At 36.0% G+C, this 10621-nt stretch overlaps 1 pseudogene; it reads left to right on the top strand.

Annotated features, from left to right (window-relative positions):
- The first annotated feature begins 8758 nt into the window (after positions 1–8758).
- On the top strand, positions 8759–9945 carry LOC125864861 (F-box/kelch-repeat protein At3g23880-like; annotated as a pseudogene).
- Positions 9946–10621: the final 676 nt, after the last annotated feature.

Raw genomic sequence — 10621 nt, forward strand, 5'->3', positions numbered from 1 at the left:
AATACAAATAAGAACTTCCCGAATGCTAGATCTGGCTTGTTGAACAACTCTTCCAATACATCATTGCTTGGTCCAACATTCTTTGATACAGTTTTCCTTGGATTGTTTCGTCTCACTTTCATGAATTGGGAAATGTGAGAAGTTTCTCTTAAGCCACTCAAATAGTCTCCATGCATGGTGGCTGCATGTTGTTGAATAGTAGCCTATCCACGAAAAAAACAACCGACCTCCAAGATTTTTTGTAAGTATGTCATAATCACTGCCAGATGATTGAACACAAACATGTGAATATGAGCCAAACGAAAAGGGATCACTTCCCCATTTTGCACATATAGATTGTATAGGATCAGACACACTTATTCTCGTTGGCTCATATATGCAATTTCATGCTAGTGGAGATTTGAAGGTGTTCGGGGAAGCAAAGAATACACGGTGGAAAGGTTTACTCCGAAAGGGCTTTAGCTGGATTTGAACCCTGGTTTCGGGGTGGTTTCCATTAGCAACCTAGTGTTCCACTCAGAAAGTATAGGAGATAGTAAAGGGGAGTTCACGGGTTGAGAAAGGGAGATCACCATCATCTGGGTGGGAAAATATGGTTTCCCACAGTCTTCTGCATTGATGCTTACAAGAAAAAAAGTGTAATACTATATATTCTGCTCTACTCATGACATGATGTATATAAAATGGATGAACAAGAGTTGATCGTGTGGATCGGAGTTGGTTGATTGTGCAAGTTCTCTTACTTAGGGTCCCCTCTCAATTTTCCAAGATTATTTCACAACAATTCCAAGTAAAAAATTTCTTGTGAAGGGGTTAGAGTAAGAAATTATACAACAGCTTCCTCCGTGCTCAAAGATCCTGACAATTTAGCTACTCTTAAGAAAACTATGCTTGATATTCTTCCCATTAATGAAGTTACATGGCCTGAAATTGCTCTGAGGTACATGCTAATTAGCATTGTTACGTTATCCATGGAATTTAGCCTTACGTCTGCAGAAATTGCTTACAAAGAAATTGGTAGAGTTTTCATTGATTACAATGTGATGGTGGGCCAATTTGTGGTTCTCTTAATATAACTAGTTTAAGTGTATGTGCTTTGCACATGCATATCAGGTCTAAATAAAATAAATGGCCCTTTATATATAGTTGGATTGTTGACTTTGAAAAATGTCCATCATAGGTACCAGGTCCCTTCAATAGGTTTGTGAATCATCAAAATTATCATTACAACATTACAACACCGACATTGTTTCATAATGATATCAGGCACAGAGCTAGAACTATTCACCTTGGTTGGTCATGATGCATTTTCCTTCTAAATTTATTCCTTACTAATGGAGTGCACTGATATTTTCCTTGCCCATTCAGGTGGATCTATTCCAGCTCTAGAGACAATGTAAAAGAGGAGAGTCTTTAGAAAATAACCTTGAGAGGTCTCTTTAAGAGTGTTCCCATATGTAATAAAGAATTCAAAATATGAAAAGGCGGCACATCCAAAATAAATATCTCAAATAAAGTTTATTTATTATACTAAGGGGTCATTTTGTGGTTGGTTAAGAAGTAGATTATTCATATATTAGATTAATATTGTGTTTGGTAACAATTTGTTCTTATATATATATATATATATATATATATATATATATATATATTAGTACTATTAATTAATGTGATAAGCAATGTAAAACACGTACACTTAACTAGTTATATCAAGCGAGCCACAAATTGGCCCACATGCCATAATCATCTTGTAATCAATGAAACATTCAGCTACCGCTTTCTTTGCAAGCAATTTCTGCAGAATCAAGGTTAAATTCCATGAATAACGTAACAATGCTAATTAGCATGTACCTCAGAGAAATTTCAGGCCATGTAAATTCATTAATGGGAAGCACTGGAGCAACGAGCAATAGCTTCCCTTGTTACAAGCAATATAGATCATTGGATGACCACAAATTTGTACAAAAAAATTCTGCAAAGATATATATACTGTGGAGACTAATATCAGAATGAAAGTAAGAAGTTCTCATTCCGTCGATGCGTTTATAGTGTCAACCCTGTTAACAATTTTTTGTGGACAACATACAATTTTCTTTGGATTGTTTTGCCTCGCTTTCATGGATTGGGAAATGTGAGAAACTTCTCTTAAGCCACTCAAATAGGCTCCATCATGGTGGCTGCATATTGTCGAATCGTTGCCTCTCCAGCAAAAAACAACTGACCTCCAAAATTTTCTGAGAGAGTGTCATAATCGCTGCCAGATGACTGAACATGAACATGTGAATATGAGCCAAAAAAAAGGGATCACTTCCCCATTTTGTACATATGGATTGTATAGGATCTGACACGCTTATTCCCTTTGGCTCACATATGCAATTTCATGCCAGTGGAGATCTGAAGGTGTTCGGGGAAGCAAAGAATATACGGTGGAAAGGTTTACCTCGAAAGGGCTTTAGCTGGATTTGAACCCTGGTTTCGGGGGTGGTTTCCATTAGCAACCTAGTGTTCTACTCAGGAAGATTTTACATAGCACAATCATAGATAGAGATATTTAGGGATTTTCTGATTTTGTTTTCCTTAGATAGATTATATGTTTTCCTTAGATAGATTATATGTACACCTACAAATAGATCTCCTTTTGGATTAATAGATGAAGTAAGATTGCTCCATTCTCTTTGTATTTTACATGGTATCAGAGCGGAGTTTCTTTCTGTTTCTTTTTTTTGGTCTTTTCGAATCACTGGAGTCGGCCAGTTCAGAAAATTATCCGTAAGTGACTTGGTTGGTCACGTTGCTACTGGGAGGTACTTGGAACTTGATATTCCAATCTCACAGCCAACCTAGGGAGGACCACCTCACCCGATCTGTAAGAACCAGAATCCGGTGGCTGGCAGGGAAGAGTGTGAAGCTCAAGCTCCGGCGAACTATTCAGGCAACTTTTGCATACGAGGCACGTGGGGCGTGTGTAAAATCTGAATCAGATCAGATTTTTTATTTCCAGTATCATCACAATATTTCCGGTCAGATTTTGTGGTCTTTTGTTCAACAGACCTAAGTTGGGTTGATTTCCTAGCATTCCAGGTTCCTTTAACTTTGTTTTCCTTGGGTAAAATCGATTGACGTGTATTTGCTGACTTTGGTGTTAAATTACTGCTAAAATTTTGGTCGAATCTTCCTCTCTCTGGCTTGATTGATTGTTTACTCTAAGTGAAGAATTAGTTTGATTGGATCAACCAAGCTCTATTGACTCTTGAACATCTGGAAATCTGTTGGGATATTTCTCCTTCGTAGCATTTTGTTGGTTTCATCTCTCAATTTATTTTTGTTATATTGAGTATTTAATTGGACCAATGACTGATCATAATTTGGTAACTCAAAGGTCTGAAGTTCTTGGTGCTTCTAGTCCATCATCTGACAAAATGAATTTGGTTTCGGTTGAGGAGTTTGCTAATTTCTCTCGAAATCAAAAATCCACTTCAGTTACTGCTTTTGCTAAGTCCGATAAAGTATGTCTTGTTACCGCTTCAAATAAATGGGTTATTGATTCAGGTGCTACAAATCACATGACAGGTAATCCTAATATCTTTTCAAGCTTTCAACCACACAAAACACCATCTCCCGTTACTGTAGCCGACGGTTCAACTTGTAACAGTGTTGGGTCTGGAGCTGTTAAACCAACCTTCTCTATTACCTTGTCATCTGTGTTAAGTCTACCAAAATTGGCTTTCAATTTGATATCTGTCAGTAAACTTACCAGAGACCTTAATTGTTATATCTCGTTCTTTCCCGATCACTGTCTATTTCGTGATCTTACAACGAATCAGGTAATTGGAAAAGGACATTTATATGATGATCTCTACATCCTCGATGAATGGGAGTCTCGATCTATTGCCTGCTCTAGTGTTGTATCTCCATTTGAAGCACATTGTCGATTAGGACATCCTTCTCTACCTCTATTGAAGAAGCTTTGTCCACAATTTCAGAATATTTCTTCCTTGGACTGTGAGTCATGTCGATTTTCAAAACACCATCGTATCTCGTTAGGTCCAAGGATTAATAATCGAGTTACATCAGCTTTTGAGTTAGTTCATTCTGATGTATGGGGACCATGTCCAGTTGTTTCTAAAACAGGGCATAAATATTTTGTCACTTTTGTAGATGATTTTTCTCGAATGACTTGGATTTACTTTATGAAGAGTCGATCTGAAGTGTTTACTCATTTTTTTGCCTTTTGTGCTGAAATCAAAACTCAATTCAATGCCTCAATTCGTATTCTAAGGAGCGATAATGCTAAAGAATATATGTCAGAAGTATTTAGATCATACATGAGACAACACGGTATTCTCCATCAGTCCTCGTGTTGATACACCCTCTCAAAATGGAGTTGCTGAGAGGAAGAATAGTCATCTACTAGAGACAGGTCAAGTGCTTTTGTTCCAAATGAAGGTTCTTAAACAATTTTGGGCTGATGCGGTCTCTACTGCTTGTTTTTTGATAAATCGCATGCCATCAACTGTGCTTGCTGGTAATGTGCCTTATAATGTTCTTTTTCCAAATAAATCACTATTTCCAGTGGAACCTAAGGTATTTGGAAGCACATGTTATGTTCGAGACGTTCGACCATCTGTTACAAAGTTGGACCCCAAGACATTGAAGTGTGTTTTCTTGGGTTATTCTCGCCTTCAAAAGGGATATCGGTGTTATTCTACTGCGCTTGGTAGATATTTGGTGTCAATTGATGTGGTATTTTCTGAGACTACACCATTCTTCTATGCACCTCCCAATTCTACAAGTCAGGGGGAGGAAGAAGAGTGGTTAGTCTACCAGGTTACTCGTGTTGTGATAGAAAAGTCAGAAGATGTTGTTCCCTATCCTAGTCCTTATGTTGAGCACCGATCCACTATTGTGCCATCAACCCCTATTGTATCTGCGCCAGCAAGACAGCCAATTGTTCAAGTTTACTCGAGGAGGCGGGAAATCGTTGATACAATTCCTTTATCATCAGATGTTACTCCACTTGATCCTCCAGAAAATCTTGCCTCTCTAGACTCTATCTCTATTCCCAAAACAGTGAAGGATGCCTTGAACCATCCTGGATGGCATGATGCAATGCTTGAGGAGATACATGCTTTAGATGAAAATCACACTTGGGATTTGGTAGATTTACCCAAAGGAAAGAAAGCAGTTGGATGCAAATGGATCTTCGCGGTCAAAGTTAATCCTGATGGCTCTGTTGCAAGACTTAAGGCCAGACTTGTGGCTAAAGGCTATGCCCAGACTTATGGTGTAGATTATTCTGACACCTTCTCCCCGGTAGCCAAGCTCACCTCTGTTCGCTTGTTTATTTCCTTGGCTGCTTCTAAGCATTGGCCCTTACATCAGTTGGATATCAAAAATGCATTTCTTCATGGTGATCTCAATGAAGAAGTGTATATGGAGCAACCACCTGGATTTGTTGCTCAGGGGGAGTATGGGAAAGTTTGTCATCTGAGAAAATCTCTATATGGTCTAAAGCAAAGTCCTCGTGCTTGGTTTGGAAAATTTAGCGATGTAGTTCAGGAATTTGGATTGAAGAAGAGCAAGTGCGATCACTCAGTTTTCTATAGACAGTCAACAGTTGGTATTATTCTTTTAGTTGTTTATGTTGTCGATATTGTTATTACAGGAGATGATTGTGCAGGAATTTCTTCTCTGAAAGAGTTTTTACATGCCAAATTTCATACCAAAGATTTGGGGCAACTGAAATACTTCTTGGGTGTCGAAATAGCAAGAAGCAAGAAAGGAATTTTCTTGTCCCAAAGAAAGTATGTACTTGATCTACTTGCAGAAACTGGAAAATTGGGAGCCAAACCATGTTGCACACCAATGGTTCCTAATGTTCATCTTACTAAGGATGATGGTGATCCTCTTGATGATCTAGAAAGATATAGGAAATTGGTTGGGAAATTGAACTACCTCACAGTGACCCGTCCAGATATTGCATATGCAGTCAGTAGTGTTAGTCAATTTATGTCTGCACCGACAATCAAACATTGGGCAGCCTTGGAACAAATCTTGTGCTACTTGAAAGGAGCACCTGGCCTTGGCATTTTGTATAGCGACCACAGACATACTCGTATTGAGTGTTTTGCAGATGCTGATTGGGCTGGATCAAGAATTGATAGAAGATCTACTACTGGCTATTGCGTTTTTATTGGTGGAAATTTGGTATCTTGGAGGAGTAAGAAACAAACTGTTGTATCTCTATCTAGTGCAGAATCTGAGTATAGAGCTATGGCTCAATCCACATGTGAAATACTATGGATTCATCACCTTTTAGTTGAGATCGGTTTGAACCCTTTGTCTCCAGCAAAACTTTGGTGTGATAATCAGGCAGCTCTACACATTGCCTCAAATCCAGTGTACCATGAATGGACGAAACACATTGAGGTTGACTGTCACTTTGTTCGTGAAAAGATTCAAGAGAACATGATTTCTACTGGATATGTAAAGACAGGAGAGCAATTGGGTGATATGGTGATAAATTTACGAAGGCTTTAATTGGAACTCGGGTGGGATATCTTTGTAACAAGTTGGGCATGATTAATATCTATGCTCCAACTTGAGGGGGAGTGTTAGAATGTACATAGACATATTTTCCTATAGAATACATAGCACAATCATAGATAGAGATATTTAGGGATTTTCTGATTTTGTTTTCCTTAGATAGATTATCTGTTTTCCTTAGATAGATTATATGTACACCTACAAATAGATCTCCTTTTGGATTAATAGATGAAGTAAGATTGCTCCATTCTCTTTGTATTTTACAATTCTGTTGAGGTGTGACCATCTCATCTAAAAGTTTGGGTCACTTATGACTCTATGGGCATCGTGTGTTATGACTAAGGGTAGTCTCGAATCATGACTTGTTCTAATAAACTTCGTAACTATGAAAATGCTCCAGATCTAATTATTGATCTACAACAGCTTCTAATACTATTGATATTCAACATGGGAACTGGCTGTCTTCTTTAATGCCAAGATTACTTTCTTTAATCTTACAGTAAACTTACCATAGTCGGGAAATTCATAAAGGGAAAACCATATATGGAAGAGTTAAGAAATCTATTTATTAGCTAATTTCAGCTATTGGGATCGGTTAAAATAGCTTAATTGATTATAGAACTGTGTACATTGATTTCTCTGATGAATAGCATATGGTATAACCAGCCACATTGTCCATGTCTCGCTGCTTTCTTACTCAACTCTGTAGCTCTCAATTTCAGAATCATCACTATTGTGTTCCATAGCTAACATTATCAATAGTCTAGGAGTGATATAGTAAATGATTTGTTAGGAGTCGACAAATAAATATGCACAGGGAGAGTTAGTAATTAAATTAAACAGTAAAATAGAGATGAAGATCCAATTGAAATAATAAAATATATATAATTGAAAGTAATTAACTAAAATACTAGAGCCCGCTGTTGATGTTGAGGGATGCAATCCTGTAGAAACCTACACAGAAAGCATTGTTATCTGGCAAGAATTCTGCTTAGTTTAGCTGGTATGCTCTTTTTGCACTTCTTTTTCTGTCAAATATTGGACGAGACATTGAATAAGTATTTCTCCTTATATTATACTAGTTTCTGGACACGTGCATTGCGCGTAATCCTCTATTATAGTGTTTATGTTCTAAAGCAATAAATCTTTAACAATATACATGTGGACTCATTTTTGGTTAGTTGAATGTAAAGCATTAAAGTACTACTGCTGAACTTCTAATTCACCCTATATGTAATTAAATTATTACCGTTTAATTTGATTTTCTTTTACTACTGAGAGATGCAACGTTTAACTTGTTTTGTACTATTGTATTTCAGGAAGTGGAAACTAATGCTGAACACTGAATACATGGATTGAAGCTAATATCTATTTTGTATAATTAGATATTTGAAGCAAATTTATATCACAGATTCATACCACTGATTCCGACTTGTGGATTGTTCCCTGCTTTTCATTTCAGGGTGAAAGAGTATTATTAGATGTATCAATTAAACTTAGCAATTATGGAAATGCTCCAGATCTAATTATTGATATTTGGAAGTTTATTTTTTGGTAAATAAAGAATTTAGGCAATACTTCTCAATCCCATTGTACTACAAATATCTACTTCTATACAAATTAGGATTTATGTTTATGTACAAACGCCAAAAACAATTTATTTAAATAAAATAAAATAATTAAAATATTTAACATAAAATCATATTTATTCTAGAAGTAGGAAGCCCCATATTTGGTGGCCAAGTTAAATGACATATTTATGTATTATGTCAATTTGGATTGATGCATAAATAGTAAATTAATAAAATCTCCTTTATTATTTATGATTTTTTAAGGAAAAACAATTAATATTCTCCCTCTATTTCATACATTCAAATTAACTAGAGATAAGATATAGAAATACATTAAAGTTATTTATGAAATTATCCATTACACATCTAAATATACGCGGATCAAGGGCGGACCCAAAGAGGGATGAACCCCTTTAATAGAAAAATACTAACACTATTTCTACATGATTAAAATTATTCTAAATATATACATAATAGATAGTGGATCATATTGAATCTCTTTAAATTCTTTCTTATCTTATTTTGTTGAAGGAATATAAATATATGAGCCAGACAAAGTCATTTTAAGAGAACACAATTTTAGACTCAAATCCTACTTCACTGTTCTGCTACTTCCTTACTTCAGAGAAAAATATTCTACCATGTTTCCGTTTCTTGCTTTTCGGGATTGGATTCATCAGACCATTCTATTCAAATTCCTTCTCTCATGGTATCATTTCATTTTCACTAAAAATCATGATTCGATACTCCCAAATGAAATCATAACAGACATTCTCTTAAGGCTGCCCACAAAGTCTCTCTTGAAATGTATGTGTGTGTCGAAATCATGGCATCAACTCATATCTAGCCCCGATTTTGTGAATACCCATCTCAAATTAAAATAACATCATAGAGTTCTATTTCCAGGCATCTTTGAAAATATAAGATTTTGTTCACTCCCTCCTCTATTTAGCAAACAACAACTCACTCACGAGCTATTTCACATGGATCCTCCCTGTTCACCACCTTTCTTTGTGGGTTCTGTCAATGGGCTGATTTGTCTTTTCAATCACAGAAGGGATACATATATATGGAACCTTACCATTAGGAAGTCTAAGAAATTGCTTAAGTCGTCGTGGGGTACCTCTCGCTATACCAAATATGGTTTTGGATAAGATGACTCACGTAACGATTATAAAGCCCTATTTATTGATCATTGTCGTAATTTTTACAATGGTGAGTTTTCCAACACGAGGGTTGTTGTCAATATTTACAATTCGAGAACTGATTCTTGGACAACACTCCATGACCAGCTTCAAGGAATCTTTCTATTAAATTATTTGAGTAAATTTATCAATGGGAAGATGTGTTGGGCTGCATCCACGGGTATTCATGATTACAATGTGTGCAACATCATTTATTTTGATGTAGTAGACGAGACATGGGAATCTTGGAGCTTCCCATTTGTGGAGAAGAAGTTTTTAATATCAAACTGGGAGTTGTGGAAAGTGGCCTTTCTGTGCTCTATACTTGTAATCCAGGTACTTCTGATGTCTTGATTTTGAAAGATTGCAGAGTTAATGTATCATGGATGAAACGGTTCACCATAGAATATCCTCAATATGTTGTGTTGTATGGGTTTGATTCACCCATTTTCATATTTTCTATATACCTTCGCCACTCAGATAAGGGTGACATTTTACACTTGATTCCCGAAAAAATCATGATATTTGATGGTTCAACTAAAAAATTCAAGCACATTGCTATTGTTAAGGAATGCAATACTGCAAAAATCTATGAAGAAAGCATTGTTGATCCCCTAACAATATCCTATAAGAGTTCTGCTTAGTTTAAAATATATATGAATTCATACATCATATTTTCTTGTATAGCTTGTAGTTCTTGTAAGCATTTGTTTGAATTATTAAGTTTTTATGGGAAATAGATTTTGATTTTGTAATAAGTTGATGTGGTCTGTTACACCTTTCACCAATTTCGTGTGAGTGTGTGTATACAACATTCTTCCATGTATGTAGCATCATTGAAGACTAAATTACTCAGACTTACTCTTACCTCGTGGAGATAGAAAGACTGTTTTTATAACTTACAAATCCACATGACAAGTTTTAGTGTAAAATAAATGTGGTATCTCCAATAGGGAAGTCTTCGACTTCGAAGCAAACTTCTCAAGGGAATGCCTGCTGATGAAACTCAGTTCTTCTATCCATTAACCGTGTATCTATGATCGCAAAGGAGCTAGATGCGAATTCACATGACTTTGTCACTCTATTATTTTCTACGCAAAATATTATTATGATTACTTTGATATTATCTGCTCATTGAGGCTTAGACGAGAAGAGATTTGACTCTTGATCTCCCATATTTTTCACTATTACCCTTTGTGAAGTCATAAATTTAGCTTTGCAAATTGTGCAATTTATCTCTTAGAAAATACAAAACTTCATTCAAGGAAAAGGGAAAAGTGGAAAAAATTTCAAACATTCATCTTGAACTTTGAATTATAA

Source organism: Solanum stenotomum, chromosome 5, assembly GCF_019186545.1.
Source record: "Solanum stenotomum isolate F172 chromosome 5, ASM1918654v1, whole genome shotgun sequence".
Classification (NCBI taxonomy): domain Eukaryota; kingdom Viridiplantae; phylum Streptophyta; class Magnoliopsida; order Solanales; family Solanaceae; genus Solanum; species Solanum stenotomum.